Here is a 17,462-nt window from a genome sequence, read left to right on the forward strand (position 1 = left end):
TCCAAACTAGATTCCCCGACGATCGGGGAAGAGCAGCGGCTATCGCCGCCACTCCTCCCCTGGCCCGACTCCTGCTGTGAATGAAAACAGCGGGAGCGCGCCTCCGGCGGCGCGCGAGCGCCGCCTACAGGGGGAGGAGTCCAGCGACATAGTACTACGCCGCTGGACGATAACGAACCACTTTGCTGCAGTACGGTCAACGTGACCGGTCGGCAAGTGGTTAAGCTTTGGCAATAAAACCCGGAAGCTGATTGGCTTCTATGCACCAGATTTTGCACTCACTAGTGCTAGTTGTCAGGTCATAATTATGGCTTTGGATAATATTTGTCCTAATTATAGACATCCTGATTGAAGGAGTTGTTCAGGTTATTTCTTTAAAGCAAAACTTTGATAAAGTAGTACTCAGCACATATCTCAGTATTGCATATACATATTAAGTTTCAGTAAAGTGTAGAGAGATCTGAAGAGAGTGGAGTTTTGATGTATATTTGTACTATATTTCGGGCATGGTTGACACCAGTGGAGGTCCTTATATCTCATGCAGAGAGCAGCGACCATGATGGTTAGTCTCCTCCATGGACACACAGGGATTCCATGTTTTCAGGAAGGCTGCGTCATATGGGGGTGTAAACTTTGTTCAGTAGGAGGCACAGAGTCAGTGTCACCTAACCATGGCCCCGCCCCCTCCCAGGCTCTTACCACTGGTACTACAACCCCCCCCCTGCAATTAACCAGAAATTTAATTTTCTCTCTCTCCAATTTGGCCCCAAGTCCAAGCACATGATTCTTCCTCTATGGCCAGAGACACTAGTTCCCCGCCCAAGCAAGCTGATGGCCATGATATATGGCTAATGCCTGTCTAGGCTTCTAACCCCCCCCCCCCCCCAGCTGCAGATTCTGTGGGCTGCACATGTTCCTAAGTTGTCAGTTGGTTGACAGTAGGCAGTGGTGTGATGTGCACCCTCTGCATCGTTATGCCTGCCTCCATACGTTCACAGGCTGGCACTGAGGAGTAGTAAAGGCACTTTGTCACCGGCCTGAAGCCTTCACCATGTTAAAAAATATCTCTAGGCAATAGATTTACATAAACATTAATACAGAGTATATGAGCCATGTCACAGATCACTTTGTAGCAGTCATTCCTTGCCATTACAAATAGCTAATGCCACCGATTTTTAGCTACCAAACGTAATCACCATACTTGCTGGCGATTTGCTGCTAACAGCTACAGGCCAGACTTGTGCTGCATTATTATAGGAAGTGGTCTCTGCTACCAATACCTCTCCTTTGTAGCTGAGCCATTCATAGCAACTGGCACTGGCAAGCTTGTCACCATCATGAAACTTTGCACAAACTCAATCAACACAAATCGCTGCAAATAAACTGTGGGTCTGACATGGCATTTAGAATGATACACAATGATAACCTGCAATAAGGGGGGTCTGTTTCATCCGAGTCATTACCAAGCCTAAACTAATTGTTTATCTTCATTTCCTAATACAGGGTCCTTCCAATATCTGCATTCAAGATATTTTCTGAAGAGAAAGAAAAGATCATCACCATTTCCATGGGATTTGGGAAGTTCGAGAAGTTCCAGATCTATGAACCGATATATGACGGGAAGATGGGCTTACACCTTTGGGAAGGACTAAATGATGTGAGACGTTTCGTCCCAGTAAGTAAACCATGTTAACTTTATGCACTCTACAATTCTGTCATAGCTCTTTAGACAACCTTTACCTTTTCTAAGTTTGATACAATGGATGCCCCCAAGTAGTATAATACTGACAAGTTTAGAATTCAAAATCTCTGGAGGGGCTTGTATCTCCCTCAAAGGCCACCTATTCTTAGAGCAGGCATCTCAGTTTGCTATTTGCACCCAGTCCAAATCCCACCCCCAACCCCTGGTTTTAACCAAGGCGTTGAGTATGATCAAAAGCTGAAAGGAAACACATGTCTCAAACATGTGGGGTGGTTTCTTGAGGCGAAAAACCTCCACAGGTTCTCTTCAATGGCTGGCATTATAGGCCGTGCACAGCCCTACCAAATATCTGTGAAGGTTCTCATCCAGGTCACGGTATAGCTAATATTAGTCACAATCAACTAAACTTGTTCTGTAATTGTAGATGTTTCACAACAAAATGTCCTCGGTATTAACCACTTAAGCCCCGGAAGATTTTACCCCCCTTCCTGACCAGGGGGTATTTTGCGAATCGGCACAGCGTGACTTTAATGGACAATTGTGCGGTCGTGCGACGCCGCACCAAAACAAATTTGATGTCCTTTTTTCCCCACAAACAGAGCTTTCTTTTGGTGGTATTTGATCACCTGTGCGATTTTTTGATCATGCGCTATAAACAAAAAAGCGTACAATTTTGCAAAAATAGCAATATTTTTCAAAGTTTTTTATATGAAATTCCCCCCCAAAAAAATGTAAAAATCAAATTTTTTTAACATTTTCGGCCAATTTGTCTTATGCTACCTATGTTTGGTAAAAAAAAAAACGCAAAAAGCGTATTTTGATTGGTTTTCACAAAAGTTATCGCGTTTACTAACAAAGGGAAAGATTTTTGTCATTTTTGTTGTTTTTTTTTAACGCGTAATGGCGGCGATCTGCGATTTTTTTTGCGGTACTGCGACATTGCGGCGTACAGATCGGACCCTTGACTGACATTTTTGACACTTTTGGGGTTACCAGTGACATTACTACAGTAATCAGTGCTATACATATGCACTGTTACTGCAAAATTACACTGGTAGTGAAGGGATTAACTTTATTTGAGAGGGAGGGGCTGTGTGTGTCCCTAGGGGCGTGATTCTAACTGTGATTGGCTGTGGGTTGAGCTGTAGAAACAGTGATCAACGGTCCTACATAGTAGAACCGTGTGATCACAGTTTCTACACAGTGGAGAATGAAAGGCGGCTTGTTTACACTAGCCGCCTGACTTTCTCCCTCTGCATCAGCGATCGCAGAGTGACCAGCGGACATCGGGTCCGCCGGTCACACGCGCGGGGGGTTCCATGACCACGCGGGAGCGTGCCTCTGGCGGCGCGCGCTCGCTCCCTAGACCCTCACAGGCTAGCGACGTAGATCTATGTCACTTTGCCTGTGAGGGGCTGACTGCCGATGTAAATCGTCGTTAGGCAGTCGGCAAGTGGTTAAGGAGCAAGTTCTATTGTGTATCTCAGTGAGCCCCTGTAAAGACGTCCTTTTGGATGAAACGCGTAAGTGGGCGTTACTGTGGTAAGGTCACCATGACCGCTGGTGCTACTGTTTAGTGAGACGCTGTACATTGCTTTGTATATGTGAGTAGTTACCTTTTTTTTTAATCATATGAGATTGTTTGCTCACCTAAGTACCCTTGGTGTGATTTATTTGAAGCTGAGCAAGCTGATAGAGCGATACACATTCTTAGATATTTACCTTCTATTGTGCCAAACTACTACTAGCTATAACTCTAGTAGGTCTGTCATTTGAAAATTGCAATGAGTTATAGTTTTTCACACACACACACACACACTGATACACCCCACAGTCCTGATTACACCGTATTTGCGGAGTTTACAAATCTGTTCTTCATTTTAGTCCATGTCTATATTCTCCAATTCTATATCACACTTTTACTAACAGACAAACCAAAAACCATAGAACTCGGCATATTTATAAAATTACCTTTTGTGTTTTTTTTTTCCAGAAAATTCCAAGGATAACGGAGAAGCTGCTGAACAAATTTACCTTTAATAATCCCTTTCTCACACCTGAAATTAATGGTGTGGACATCGAGGGATATATGTATGCTGGAGCGGAGATCAGCCTGATAAAGACCTCGTGTTTCTTAAAGCACTGGGCAGAAAACGACCTGTCTTCCTCCGCTAATGATGAGCCTTTATTACGAAAACTACGTGCAAAATATCCATTTAGACTTCACGGGATTTTCCGTGCTAATGTTAATACTGGAAAACATGTCTACCTCAGGAGGGCCTTTGTAGTGGCTGATGACATATCAACAGACCTTATCATCGGCATGAATATCCTCCAAGATATGTATCCTGAGCTGGCAGATCCAAAGTATTTTTAGACCAGCGAGCCCCCTTAAGTGTTTGGGGGTTGGGGTTAGGAGTAAATATTAGGGTTAGGATTTGGGTTAGAGATTAGGGTTTAGGACTCGGGTTAGTGGTTAATATTAGGGTTAGTGGTTGGGGTTAGGGTTATTTTTTTTTTATTTATTTAATAAGGTTAGGTATAAGTATTGGTACTTCCCTCATCCAAGACTGAGGCAGAGTTCAAACTGAAGCAGGAGCTGCCGGAGGGGGGGGGGGACTGGTGAGAGAGCTGGGGGGCATTAGTAAGAGAGGAGGGGGAATTGGTGAGAAAACTGGGGGGGATCATTAGTAAGAGAGGAGGGGGAAATTGGTGAGAGGGCTGGGGGGGCATTAGTAAGAGAGGAGGGGGAATTGGTGAGAGAGTTGGGGGGGCATTAGTAAGAGAGGAGGGGGAATTGGTGAGAGAGCTGGGGGGGCATTGATAGGAGAGGAGGGGGGAATTGATGAGAGAGCTGGGGGGGGCATTAGTAGGAGAAGAGGGGGGAATTGATGAGAGGGCTGGGGGGCATTAGTAAGAGAGGAGGGGGGAATTGATGAGAGAGCTGGGGGGGCATTAGTAAGAGAGGAGGGGGAATTGGTGAGAGAGCTAGGGGGCATTAGTAAGAGAGGAGGGGGAATTGGTGAGAGAGTTGGGGGAGGGGCATTAGAAAGAGAGGAGGGGGAATTGATGAGAGAGCTGGGGGGGCCATTAGTAAGAGAGGAGGGGGAATTGGTGAGAGAGCTGGGGGGCATTAGTAGGAGAGGAGGGGGGAATTGATGAGAGGGCTGGGGGGGGCATTAGTAAGAGAGGAGGGGGAATTGGTGAGAGAGTTGGGGGGGCATTTGTAAGAGAGGAGGGGGAATTGGTGAGAGAGCTGGGTGGGCATTAGTAGGAGAGGAGGGGGGAATTGATGAGAGAGCTGGGGGGCATTGGTAGGAGAGGAGGGGGGAATTGATGAGAGAGCTGTGGGGGGCATTAGTAGGAGAGGAGGGGGAATTGGTGAGAGAGCTGGGGGGGCATTAGTAGGAGAGGAGGGGGGAATTGATGAGAGGGCTGGGGGGGGCATTAGTAAGAGAGGAGGGGGGAATTGATGAGAGAGCTGGGGGGGGCATTAGTAAGAGAGGAGGGGCAATTGGTGAGAGAGCTGGGGGGGCATTAGTAAGAGAGGAGGGGGGAATTGGTGAGAGAGTTGGGGGGGCATTAGTACCCACACCCACAATTTGTCGTTACGCGCGCCGCAGCTCACTTACTCCCTCAATTGTCCCTCATTCTAAAGTTCAAAAGTTGGAAGGTATGCAGAGGACAAGGGAGCACACTATACGTCCAGAGAAAACTGGTTTCGTCTTCAAATACGGAAAGGTTTCTTCACCGTAAGAGCTGTGAAAATGTGGAATAGACTCCCTCCAGAGGTGGTTCTGGCTAGCTCACTAGATTGCTTTAAAAAAGGCCTGGATTCTTTCCTAGTGTACATAATATAAGTGGGTACTAATATTTATAGGTAAAGTTGATCCAGGAATATTCGATTGCCTCTCGGGGATCAGGAAGGAATTTTTTCCCCTGCTGTAGCAAATTGGATCATGCTTTGCTGGGGTTTTTCGCCTTCCTCTGGATCAATTGCGGGTACAGGATTGTGTATATGGGATTGTATGGTTGGGTTTTCTTCACTGTTTTTTGTTTTTTATTGGTTGAGCCATATGGACTTGTGTCTTTTTTCAACCTGACTAACTATGCAACTATATTTTTTGAACACTTTTCTTGGCAGAGATTTCTTCATCCACATCGATCGATGCGAATGGAGGAATCTGCTATGCTCTTTTTTTTTCCTTCAGCCCCTGGGCTCAAGGGAAAAAGAGAACATTGCATGTATGCCCATCATTAGAAGTGGGTGGATGCTGGGAGGTCTAATGGTGGGCATACCACACACTTTCTCTCCTGAGAAGAGGAGATTAAGGGGGGATATAGGCCTAGATTATTTCCCAGGTGTACAAAAAATAAATAGGTACTAATATTTATAGGTAAAGTTGATCCAGGGAATATCTGATTGCATCTCGAGGGATCAGGAAGGAATTTTTTTTCCCTGCTGTAGCAAATTGGATCATGCTTTGCTGGGGTTTTTCACCTTCCTCTGGATCAACTATGGGTATAGGATTGTGTATATGGGATTGTATGGTTGGGTTTTCTTTACTGTTTTTTGTTTTTTATTGGTTGAGCCAGATGGACTTATGTCTTTTTTCAACCTGACTAACTATGTAACTATATTTTTTTGAACACTTTTTACTTGGCAGAGATTTCTTCATCCACATCAATCGATGCGAATGGAGGAATCTGCTATGCTCTTTTTTTTCCTTCAGTCCCTGGGCTCAAGAGAAAAAGAGAACATTGCATGTATGCCCATCATTAGAAGTGGGTGGATGCTGGGAGGTCTAATGGTGGGCATACCACACACTTTCTCTCCTGAGAAGAGGAGATTAAGGGGGGATATAGGCCTAGATTATTTCCCAGGTGTACAAAAAATAAATAGGTACTAATATTTATAGGTAAAGTTGATCCAGGGAATATCTGATTGCCTCTCGAGGGATCAGGAAGGAATTTTTTTTCCCTGCTGTAGCAAATTGGATCATGCTTTGCTGGGGTTTTTCGCCTTCCTCTGGATCAATTGCGGGTATAGGATTGTGTATATGGGATTGTATGGTTGGGTTTTCTTTACTGTTTTTTGTTTTTTCTTGGTTGAGCCAGATGGACTTATGTCTTTTTTCAACCTGACTAACTATGCAACTATATTTTTTTGAACACTTTTTACTTGGCAGAGATTTCTTCATCCACATCGATCGATGCGAATGGAGGAATCTGCTATGCTCTTTTTTTTCCTTCAGTCCCTGGGCTCAAGGGAAAAAGAGAACATTGCATGTATGCCCATCATTAGAAGTGGGTGGATGCTGGGAGGTCTAATGGTGGGCATACCACACACTTTTCGGTATCGCTTTTTACAGCCAGCGGTCAGCTTTCATGTAAAAGCAATCCTAGCAGATAATTAGCCGCTGGACTGCTTTTAGAAGCAGTGGGAGGGGACACCTCCCGCCACCTTTTTCTCACGGTTTTCTCGGGCTCTCCTGTCCCACCGGGTAACCCGAGACTGCAGCCGGTGGTTCCATCAGCTGAGCATAGAGCTGATTGGAGACCAGAATGGCTCCAATCATCTCTATGGCCTAAGATATCGGAAGCTACGAGCATTTTTTGGTTTCGCCATATATAAACAGCGCCTTTGGGAAATTGGGAAAGCATCTTATCACACCAATCTTGATGTGGTCAGATGCTTTCAGGGCAAAGGAGAGATATAAAGTCCAATAGACCCCAATTTTTTGAAAAAAGAGTACCTATTACTACTTATTGCTATCACAGGGGATATTTAAATTCCCTGTGATAACAATAAAAATGTTAAAAAAAAATGAAAGGGACGGTGTCAAAATGAAATAAAAAAGAAAAATTAATAATAATAAAAAAACTAAATTTAGGCACCCCTGTCCCCTCGCGTTTGCACATAATTAATGTTTCTGCATTTATCTAAAGTTGTGTTCAAAATTATTCAACCCCCCAATGCTGTAAAGGGTTTAGGGAATTTAGTGTACATTTGTAATTGTATTCAGAATGAAATCCTACAAGGACTTCTTAAAGAACCATATGCAACCAAAATGACATCAATTGGTTTTGTAATACAGTAGTAAATGTTTCTTTTGTGAATTCTTCATTGGCACAATTATTCAACCCCTTAAAGACTACCACTGAAGAACAGAGGTTCATTGAAGGGTTTTCAATCAGGTAATGAAAAAACCTGTGGATGTCAGGGAGCAGCAATAAAGCCTAATAAGCACCAATTAGGCAGCTTTAAAATGACTGTGATACTCAGCTCCTTCTAGACATTTACTGGTGTGGTTACAAACATGGTGAAGTCAAGAGAATGGTCCAGGAAGACAAGAGAAGAGGTGATTACTCTTCACAGGAAGGGCAATGGCTATAAGAAGATTGCAAAGATGTTAAACATACCAAGAGACACCATAGGAAGCATCATTCCCAAATTCAAGGCAAAGGGCACTGTTGAAACGTTACCTGGTCGTGGCAGAAAGAAGATGCTGACTTCGACTGCTGTGCGCTACCTGAAGCGTAGAGTGGAGATAAGTCCCGGTGTGACTGCTTGTCATGGTCTTACCTTCTTGCTGTTCTCCTTCGTTTGACATGTGCTGGCGGCCATCTTGGTTTCTGGGTTTCTTGTAGCCTCCCACCCTGCGGCTCCTCCTTCCCACTGGGAGGAGCTGGATACCTAGCTCATATATATAGGAGGTCTGTGGCTTCAGTTCCCTGCTTGGTCCTCCTGTGTTCACATGCTACTAAGACTGCTGCTACTTCTGGTTCCTGTTCCTGGCTTCGTCTGACTACCCTGCTGGTTCCTGATCCTGGCTTCGTCTGACTACCCTGCTGGTTCCTGTTCCTGGCTTCGTCTGACTACCCTGCTGGTTCCTGATCCCTGGCTTCGCAAAGACTCTGCATCGGTTTCGCCATCCGTTTGGACTTTTGCTTTATAGCTTGTTTTTCAATAAAGCTTTCTTATTTTCACTTATCTGTTGTTGTACGTCTGGTTCATGGTTCCGTGACATTAGGACCAAGCCATGAATTCTGACGGTACAGGGCCATCCTCGCTACCCACGCTGGTTGCCAGACTTGATCAGCAGGATCACCTGTTGGGTCGGTTCGCCGTGGTGTTGCAAACCCTGCTTGAACGCACGGTACCCCAGGCCACGAATTCTGACGGTGCAGGGCCATCCTCACTACCCACGCTGGTTGCCAGACTTGATCAGCAGGATCACCTGTTGGGTCAGTTCGCCGTGGCGTTGCAAACCCTGCTTGAACGCACGGTCCATTTCGCTCCCGTTGCCGATGGGTCGGTTGTCGCTCCTGGGTCCGCTCCTACTGCCGCTCCGGTTGTTGCGCCAGAGTCTACCCCGACACCTGTTGTTGCGCCTGCGGTGTTTCGGGGTATGTCCGGTTCTGCCCCCCTTCCACAGCGCTTTGGGGGAGAGCCAACTCAGTGCCGAGGTTTCCTTAACCAGGTGGGCATTTATTTCGAGTTGCTGCCACATGCCTTTCCTACTGAGAGATCAAAGGTGGGCTTCTTAATCTCGCTGCTCTCGGACAAGGCCTTGGCCTGGGCCAGCCCTTTATGGGAGAACAACAATCCGGTGGTTGCCGAGTTTTCCGGTTTTGTTGCTTCTCTTCGGAAGGTATTCGATGTGCCGGCTCGTGCTGCCTCTGCTGCGAAGCTCCTTATGTCCATCAGACAGGGTTCACGATCCGTAGCTGAATACGCCATTGAGTTTCGTACCCTGGCAGCAGAGGTGGGCTGGAATAATGAGGCTCTGGTCGCTGCTTTCTCTCATGGTCTCTCGGATGCCTTGAAGGATGAGGTTGCAGCTAAGGACCTACCAGTGGAGCTCGAGTCTCTTATTTCTTTCCTGATTTTGATTGACACCAGACTCAGGGAGAGACCTTCCTTTAAGGAGAGTCTGCGGAGGCCTCCTAACAGATTGGCGCCTACCTTTGTTGTCCCACCCGTGCCTCCCTCTCCTCCCACGCCTCCTGGGGATGACTTGTCTGGGGGTGAACCCATGCAGCTGGGGTTTGCTCGCCTGTCCGAGGGGGAGAGGGTACTCCGGAGACGCGAGGGCCGATGCATGTACTGTGGTCTCGGTGGGCATTTTCGGTTGGCATGTCCGAACCGTCCAGGGAAACGCTCGCACCTGAGATCCTGTCGGGGGCAGATCTTGGGTGGAGTCTCCTCGTCCCCGGTTTCCCGTGTTGACAAACCACTGATCACTGTTGTCCTTTCCTGGGTCGGGGGCTCGGTGACGACCCAGGCGTTGGTGGACTCTGGTGCTGGTGGTTTGTTCATTGATAGTGTGTTCGCTGCCGCCAATTCCATTCCTCTGCAGGCTCGAGGTTCTCCTCTGGCTCTTGAGGCGATAGACGGCAGACCCCTTCTGCCGCCACACGTGACTCATGAGACCCTTCCAGTGGGGTTAGCCATTGGTGCCGTCCACAGAGAGTCGGTCTGCTTCCAGGTTATTTCGTCTCCACACTACTCGGTGGTCTTGGGGTACCCCTGGCTCCAGAAGCATAATCCGATTTTCGATTGGAGATCGGCCGAGATCCTCTCGTGGTCACCGCAGTGTGGGGCTAGTTGCATCCATGGGCCTGTCAAGTTGCTGTGTATTTCATCGGACTCTCTGTTGCCCCCTGAATACGAGGAGTACCGGGATGTATTCGATAAGGTGCGCGCGGTTGCCCTACCTCCGCACCGCCCATACGATTGTGCCATTGAGTTACAATCTGGTGCCGTTCCTCCTCGTGGCAAAGTCTATCCACTGTCGGTAGCGGAGAATGAGGCCATGGAGGAGTACGTGAGGGAGGCGCTTTCACGTGGACACATTCGCAAATCCTCGTCCCCGGCAGGGGCTGGATTTTTCTTTGTGAAAAAGAGGGGCGGTGAGTTGAGGCCTTGCATCGATTACAGGGGTCTCAATCGCATCACGATCAAGAACGCTTACCCGATACCCTTGATTTCCGAGCTGTTCGATCGCCTTAAAGGGGCCACGGTCTTTACCAAACTCGACCTGAGGGCGGCATATAACCTCGTAAGGATCAAGGCGGGCGATGAGTGGAAGACCGCGTTTAACACCAGGACCGGTCATTATGAATCCTTGGTTATGCCCTTTGGGCTGTGCAATGCGCCCGCAGTCTTTCAGGAATTCATCAACGATGTTTTCCGTGACCTGTTGCAGCAGTGTGTGGTGGTCTACCTGGATGACATCTTGGTATATTCTGAGTCCATGGAGACCCACATTCTGGATGTCAAACGAGTGTTGCAACGGTTACGAGAGAACAAGCTGTTCGGTAAGCTTGAGAAATGCGAATTTCACCGATCCCAGGTAACCTTCTTAGGTTACATCATTTCCGCTGAGGGGTTCTCCATGGATCCTGAGAAGGTTTCGGCTGTCTTACAGTGGCCCCAGCCCAGTGGTCTTCGCTCCCTGCAGCGCTTTTTGGGCTTCGCCAATTATTATCGGAAGTTCATCAGGGACTTTTCCATGCTAGCCAAGCCTCTCACGGATCTGACCAGGAAGGGCAGTAATTCCCAGGTCTGGCCGCCCGAGGCCATCCGAGCTTTTGAGGCTCTAAAGTCCGCCTTTGTGTCGGCTCCGATTCTGTCGCATCCCAACCCTGGGTTGCCCTTTGTCCTCGAGGTGGACGCGTCTGAGACGGGAGTAGGCGCCCTTCTGTCTCAGCGTAGAACACCAGAGGGTCCTCTGCTTCCTTGTGGGTTTTACTCCCGGAAACTGTCTTCCGCGGAGTGCAACTACCAGATTGGTGACAGGGAGTTATTGGCCATCGTGCAGGCGCTTAAAGAATGGAGGCACTTGCTCGAGGGTTCGGTGGTTCCGGTCCTCATCCTGACGGACCACAAGAATCTGACCTACCTCTCTGAGGCCAAGAGATTGACACCACGTCAGGCCAGATGGGCTCTGTTCTTGTCACGTTTTAATTACGTGGTCTCCTACCTACCCGGTTCCAAGAACATCAGGGCTGATGCCTTATCACGGCAGTACTCCGACCTGTCCAGGGAGGAGTCGATTCCGACTTCGGTCATACCTCCGAATCAGATCCTGGCTGCCATTCGCACCAGCCTGACCTCTCCCCTGGGTGAGCAGATTTTGGCGGCTCAATCTGGTGCTCCCTCTGGGAGACCCAACGGCAGATGTTTTGTGCCTGAGGAGTTGCGCACTCGGTTGTTGCGAACCTACCATAACTCCAAGACCGCGGGGCATCCTGGAAAGAATCAGCTGTCCTGGGCTGTTTCACGTCTGTTCTGGTGGCCTTCCCTACGTTCCGACATCGCCGCACATGTAGCGGCATGCTCCGTTTGTGCCCAGAGTAAGTCCCCTCGGCACCTTCCGTTGGGCCTTCTGCAACCCTAAGCCACCGGGGAGCGCCCATGGTCACACCTGGGGATGGATTTCATTGTGGACCTCCCTGCATCCCGAGGCCATACGGTCATTCTCATGATTGTGGATCGGTTTTCCAAAATGTGTCACTGTGTTCCTCTCAAGAAGTTACCCTCTGCACAGGAGTTGGCCACGATTTTTGCCAGGGAGGTCTTCCGGTTGCACGGTTTGCCCAAGGAGATTGTGTCGGATCGGGGGAGTCAGTTTGTGTCCAGGTTCTGGCGCGCCTTTTGCTCCCAGTTGGGGATTAATCTCTCCTTCTCCTCGGCCTACCACCCTCAGTCCAATGGGGCCGCAGAACGTTCCAATCAGGCCTTGGAGCAATTCCTTCGTTGCTATGTCTCCGATCACCAAGACAATTGGGTTGACCTCCTGCCTTGGGCTGAGTTTGCCAGGAACACGGCGGTGAACTCTTCCTCTGGGACGTCTCCCTTCATGGCCAACTATGGGTTCCAACCTGCCGTGTTACCGGAGGTATTCTCTCCCCAGGATATTCCGGCTGTGGAGGATCACCTTTCCGTCCTACGTGCTTCTTGGGTACAGATCCAGAAGTCCCTTGAGGTCTCTGCGCAGCGCCAGAGACTCCAGGCTGATCGCAGACGAGCGCCTGCTCCTTCCTACCAGGCCGGAGACCGTGTATGGTTGTCCACCCGCAACCTCAACCTTCGAGTGCCCACTCCCAAGCTGGCGCCTCGCTTTGTTGGTCCCTTCCGAGTGCTTCGCAGGGTAAACCCGGTAGCCTATGCCCTTGCGCTTCCTCCTGGCATGCGGATCTCCAACGTGTTTCATGTCTCCCTGTTGAAGCCACTGGTGTGTAATCGTTTTACTTCCTCGGTTCCTCGGCCTCGTCCGGTCCGAGTGGGCAATCGTGAGGAGTATGAGGTGAGCAATATCCTGGACTCACGCCTGGTCCGCGGTCGGGTGCAGTTTTTGGTTCATTGGCGTGGTTATGGTCCAGAGGAGCGTTCCTGGGTTCCCTCCGCAGATGTCCATGCTCCTGCCTTGCTCCGAGCCTTCCATGCACGCTTCCCTCAGAAACCGTTCTTTACTCCGCGGAGGAGGGGCCCTTGAGGGGGAGGTACTGTCATGGTCTTACCTTCTTGCTGTTCTCCTTCGTTTGACATGTGCTGGCGGCCATCTTGGTTTCTGGGTTTCTTGTAGCCTCCCACCCTGCGGCTCCTCCTTCCCACTGGGAGGAGCTGGATACCTAGCTCATATATATAGGAGGTCTGTGGCTTCAGTTCCCTGCTTGGTCCTCCTGTGTTCACATGCTACTAAGACTGCTGCTACTTCTGGTTCCTGTTCCTGGCTTCGTCTGACTACCCTGCTGGTTCCTGATCCTGGCTTCGTCTGACTACCCTGCTGGTTCCTGTTCCTGGCTTCGTCTGACTACCCTGCTGGTTCCTGATCCCTGGCTTCGCAAAGACTCTGCATCGGTTTCGCCATCCGTTTGGACTTTTGCTTTATAGCTTGTTTTTCAATAAAGCTTTCTTATTTTCACTTATCTGTTGTTGTACGTCTGGTTCATGGTTCCGTGACACTGCTGAGGAACTGAGAAAAGATTTTTCAGATGTGGGTACTGAAGTTTCTGCTCAGACAATACGGAGCACACTGCGTAATGAAGGCCTCCATGCCAGAACTCCCAGGCGCACCCCCTTGCTGTCTCCAAAGAATAAGAAGAGTCGACTGCAGAATGCCAAAAGTCATGTGGACAAACCACAGAAGTTTTGGGAAAGTGTTCTGTGGACTGATGAACTTTGGAGACCCTTGATGTACAGCATTCACTATTTGTGTCTGTGCTCCTCTATGAAAAGCAGGCTGATCAAAGCAAGGTGTTGTACATAGCTTCCTGAAAAACATCACAACACCTTGCATCAGTACTCCTCTGAAGAGTCCTTGCCCTGAAGCAGGCAAACATCAAATTACCATGATGGAAATATGTCAGTCTGGAAGAGTGGGCATTCCTAGATAGGCTGTATTTGAATGCAGTGGAACCTAGGTAACACCCACATGTGATAAAGAGAGAAAAAGAGTGATGGGACTTTAAATGAGGCATTGGAATAGAATGGGGGAATGTTTATTTTGTAAAACATATGAATATAAGCAGTTCATTTAAATATAGACAGATACAAAAAAATTATAAAAAGACAATATATTAAACAGTATACAATTCATATTGAGAACATAGGTAGAATAAGGTAGGATCTCACATAAGATCTCTGAAAATAATAATTTCAATATAAAAAAAACTGTATATATATCAATTCATAATTGGCTGGAATAAAATGAGATAAAATAATGCATCTGAGTTAATTGTAGGCTCGACGCGTTTCTTGGACCTCCGTCCATTCATTAGGAGGATTGGATACATATATATTAGGGATGGAGGCTATTCAACTATATTCTGTGTGGCAGATCAGAATTCTGTTTTTTTACCCACATGTGATACTGAACCTGAGTTGAAAGAATCCTATAAATAAAAGGGGATGGCCATGGACAGACAGGATGGGGAATACAGTGCTAAATGATGCTGGATGTCTTCCACCACCCGCTAGTAACCAAAAAACATGTCTGCCTCCGAGGGGCAACAACTACCAGGCGGAGTAAGGATCTGCACTAATTATACCATGTACTCGGGTGTATAGGTTGCCGGTGTGTGAAAACACCAAGTGCTCGAAATCTCCAATTATTCCCAGTGTACATTCACTGGAAATAACGTGGTTGGAGATTTCGGCAGGTTGGAGTTTTCGGCAGTACACCGCTCCACGCTGGGGAAAGATCGTGACAATGAACTTGGGATTCACCCACAACCCTGATTCGGCAGCTGGCTCAGCCTGAGAGCCTGAGCCAGCCGCTCCTGCCCCCTCCACAGCCCAGCGCTACAGTGAGCACAGGGGGGGCAGAGAGATTTAACGGCTCACTGCTAACGGAATTGTGAGAACTGAGTGATTAGCGATGTAGGATTGCTCAATTCTCAGTCTTAGAGAGCATCGGCTGCACATAACTGCCCTGGCCCAGCTTCCTGATGGTGACAACAATGTGCGTCAGCTGCTTGTACAGTGCCTTGAAAAAGTATTCACATCCCTTGAAATTTTCCACATTTTGTCATGTTACAACCAAAAACGTAAATGTATTTTTTTGGAATGTTATTTGATAGACCGACACAAAGTGACACATAATTGTGAAGTGGAAGGAAAATGATAAATGGTTCTCAAATTTTTTTTACAAAAAAATATATTTAAAAGTGTGGCTTGCATTTGTATTCAGCCCCCTTTACTCTAATACTTCTAACTAAAATCTAGTCTTCAGAAGTCACCTAATTAGTAAATAGGGTTCACCTGTGTGTAATTTAATCTCAGTATAAATACAGCTGTTCTGTGAAGCCCTCAGAGGTTTGTAAGGGCTCTTTCAGACGGCCGCTCCTCTGTTTTTCTCCGCTGCGGGACTTTTTTTTTTTTCACGGAGCGGATGACATTTGTGTCATCCACTCTGTATGTCCGCATGTCATCCCATCCGTTTGCGGATGATATACGGACATAATGTAAGTCTATGGGCATTGCGGATGTCAGTGGATGACACCGATGACATCCGAATTTTCCTTCCTTTCCGTTTTTTGAACGGAGGAAAAATAGGGTTCTGTTCTGTTCCAAAAAACGGAACAGAACTGAAAGGAAGAAAATCGGATGTCAGCGGATGGTATTCCGCTGACATCCACAGTGCCATTGACTTACATTATGTCCGCAAATCATCCGCAAAAAAATAGGATGATTTGCGGACATACGGAGCGCCCGTGTGAAAGAGCCCTTAGAGAACCTTAGTGAACAAACAGCATCATGAAGGCCAAGGAACATACCAGGGGTCAGGGATAAATTTGTGGAGAAGATTAAAGAAGGGTTAGGTTATAAAAAAATATCCCAAGCTTTGAACATCTCACAGAGCGCTGTTCAATCCATCATCCGAAAATGGAAAGAGTATGAGACAACTGCAACCCTACCAAGACATGGCCGTCCACCTAAACTGACCGGCTGGGCAAGGAGAGCATTCATCAGAGAAGTAGCCAAGAGGCCCATGGGAACTCTGGAGGAGCTGCAGAGATCCACAGCTCAGGTGGGAGAATCTGTCCACAGGACAACTATTAGTCGTGCGCTCCACAAATCTTCCCTTTATGGAAGAGTAACAAGAAGAAAGCCATTGGTGAAAGAAATCCATAAGAAGTCCCATTTGCAGTTTGTGAGAAGCCATGTGGGGGACACAGCAGACATGTGGAAGAAGGTGCGCTGGACAGATGAGACCAAAATTGAAATTTTTGGCCTAAAAGCAAAACGCTATGGGCGTTGGAAAACTAACACTGCACATCACCTTGAACACACCATCCCCACTGTGAAACATGGTGGTGCCAGCATCATGTTGTGGGGACGCTTTTCTTCAGCAGGGACAGGGAACCTGGTCAGCGTTGATGGGAAGATGGATGGAGCCGAATACAGGGCAATCCTAGAAGAAAATCTGTTAGAGTCTGCAAAAAAACCTGAGACTGGGGCAGAGGTTCACTTTCCAGCAGGACAATGACCCGAAACACAGCCAGAGCTACAATGGAATGGTTTAGATCAAAGCATATTCATGTGTTAGAATGGCCCAGTCAAAGTCCAGACCTAAATCCAATTGAGAATCTGTGGCAAGACTTGAAAATTGCTGTTCACAGACGCTCTCCATCCAATCTGACAGAGCTTGAGCTATTTTGCAAAGAAGAATGGGCAAAAATGTCACTCTGTAGATGTGCAAAGCTGGTAGAGACATCCCCAAAAAGACTTGCAGCTGTAATTGCAGCGAAAGATGGTTCTACAAAGTATTGACTCAGGGGGGGGGTGAATACAAATGCACGCCACACTTTTCACATATTTATTCAACCCCAAAATCTGCAAAGAAGCACAAAACAAACACCTGTAAAATAATCGGAATATAGATTGCAAGGCTCAGGTGTGGATGTAGCATAAAGCTACATTCACAGTACAGCATTTCATGAATAAATCGCTCGATTTTGAACATGCCTGTCTTGCTTGCATTGCTATTCATTGTTAATGGCACCCCAAATACAGCGAAAAGAATGCATGATAGTCGCATGATTAAAAAGTGCAAAGCTCAAAATGGAGCCTGTTGTGCATAGTGCAGCCCAGCGTATGTGAAAAACATGCACATACGTGCAAAAACACAGCACGATTTTGTGGGCATTTGCAAAACGCCAAAAGTGAATGCAGCCTAACTTTCTACAGAGAGTAGAACCTCAGCAGCCTGCAAGCCCTCTAATGTCATCAAACACCAAGAGCTGTGTA

Source organism: Pelophylax lessonae, assembly GCF_965119305.1.
Source record: "Pelophylax lessonae genome assembly, chromosome: 8".
Classification (NCBI taxonomy): Eukaryota; Metazoa; Chordata; class Amphibia; order Anura; family Ranidae; genus Pelophylax; species Pelophylax lessonae.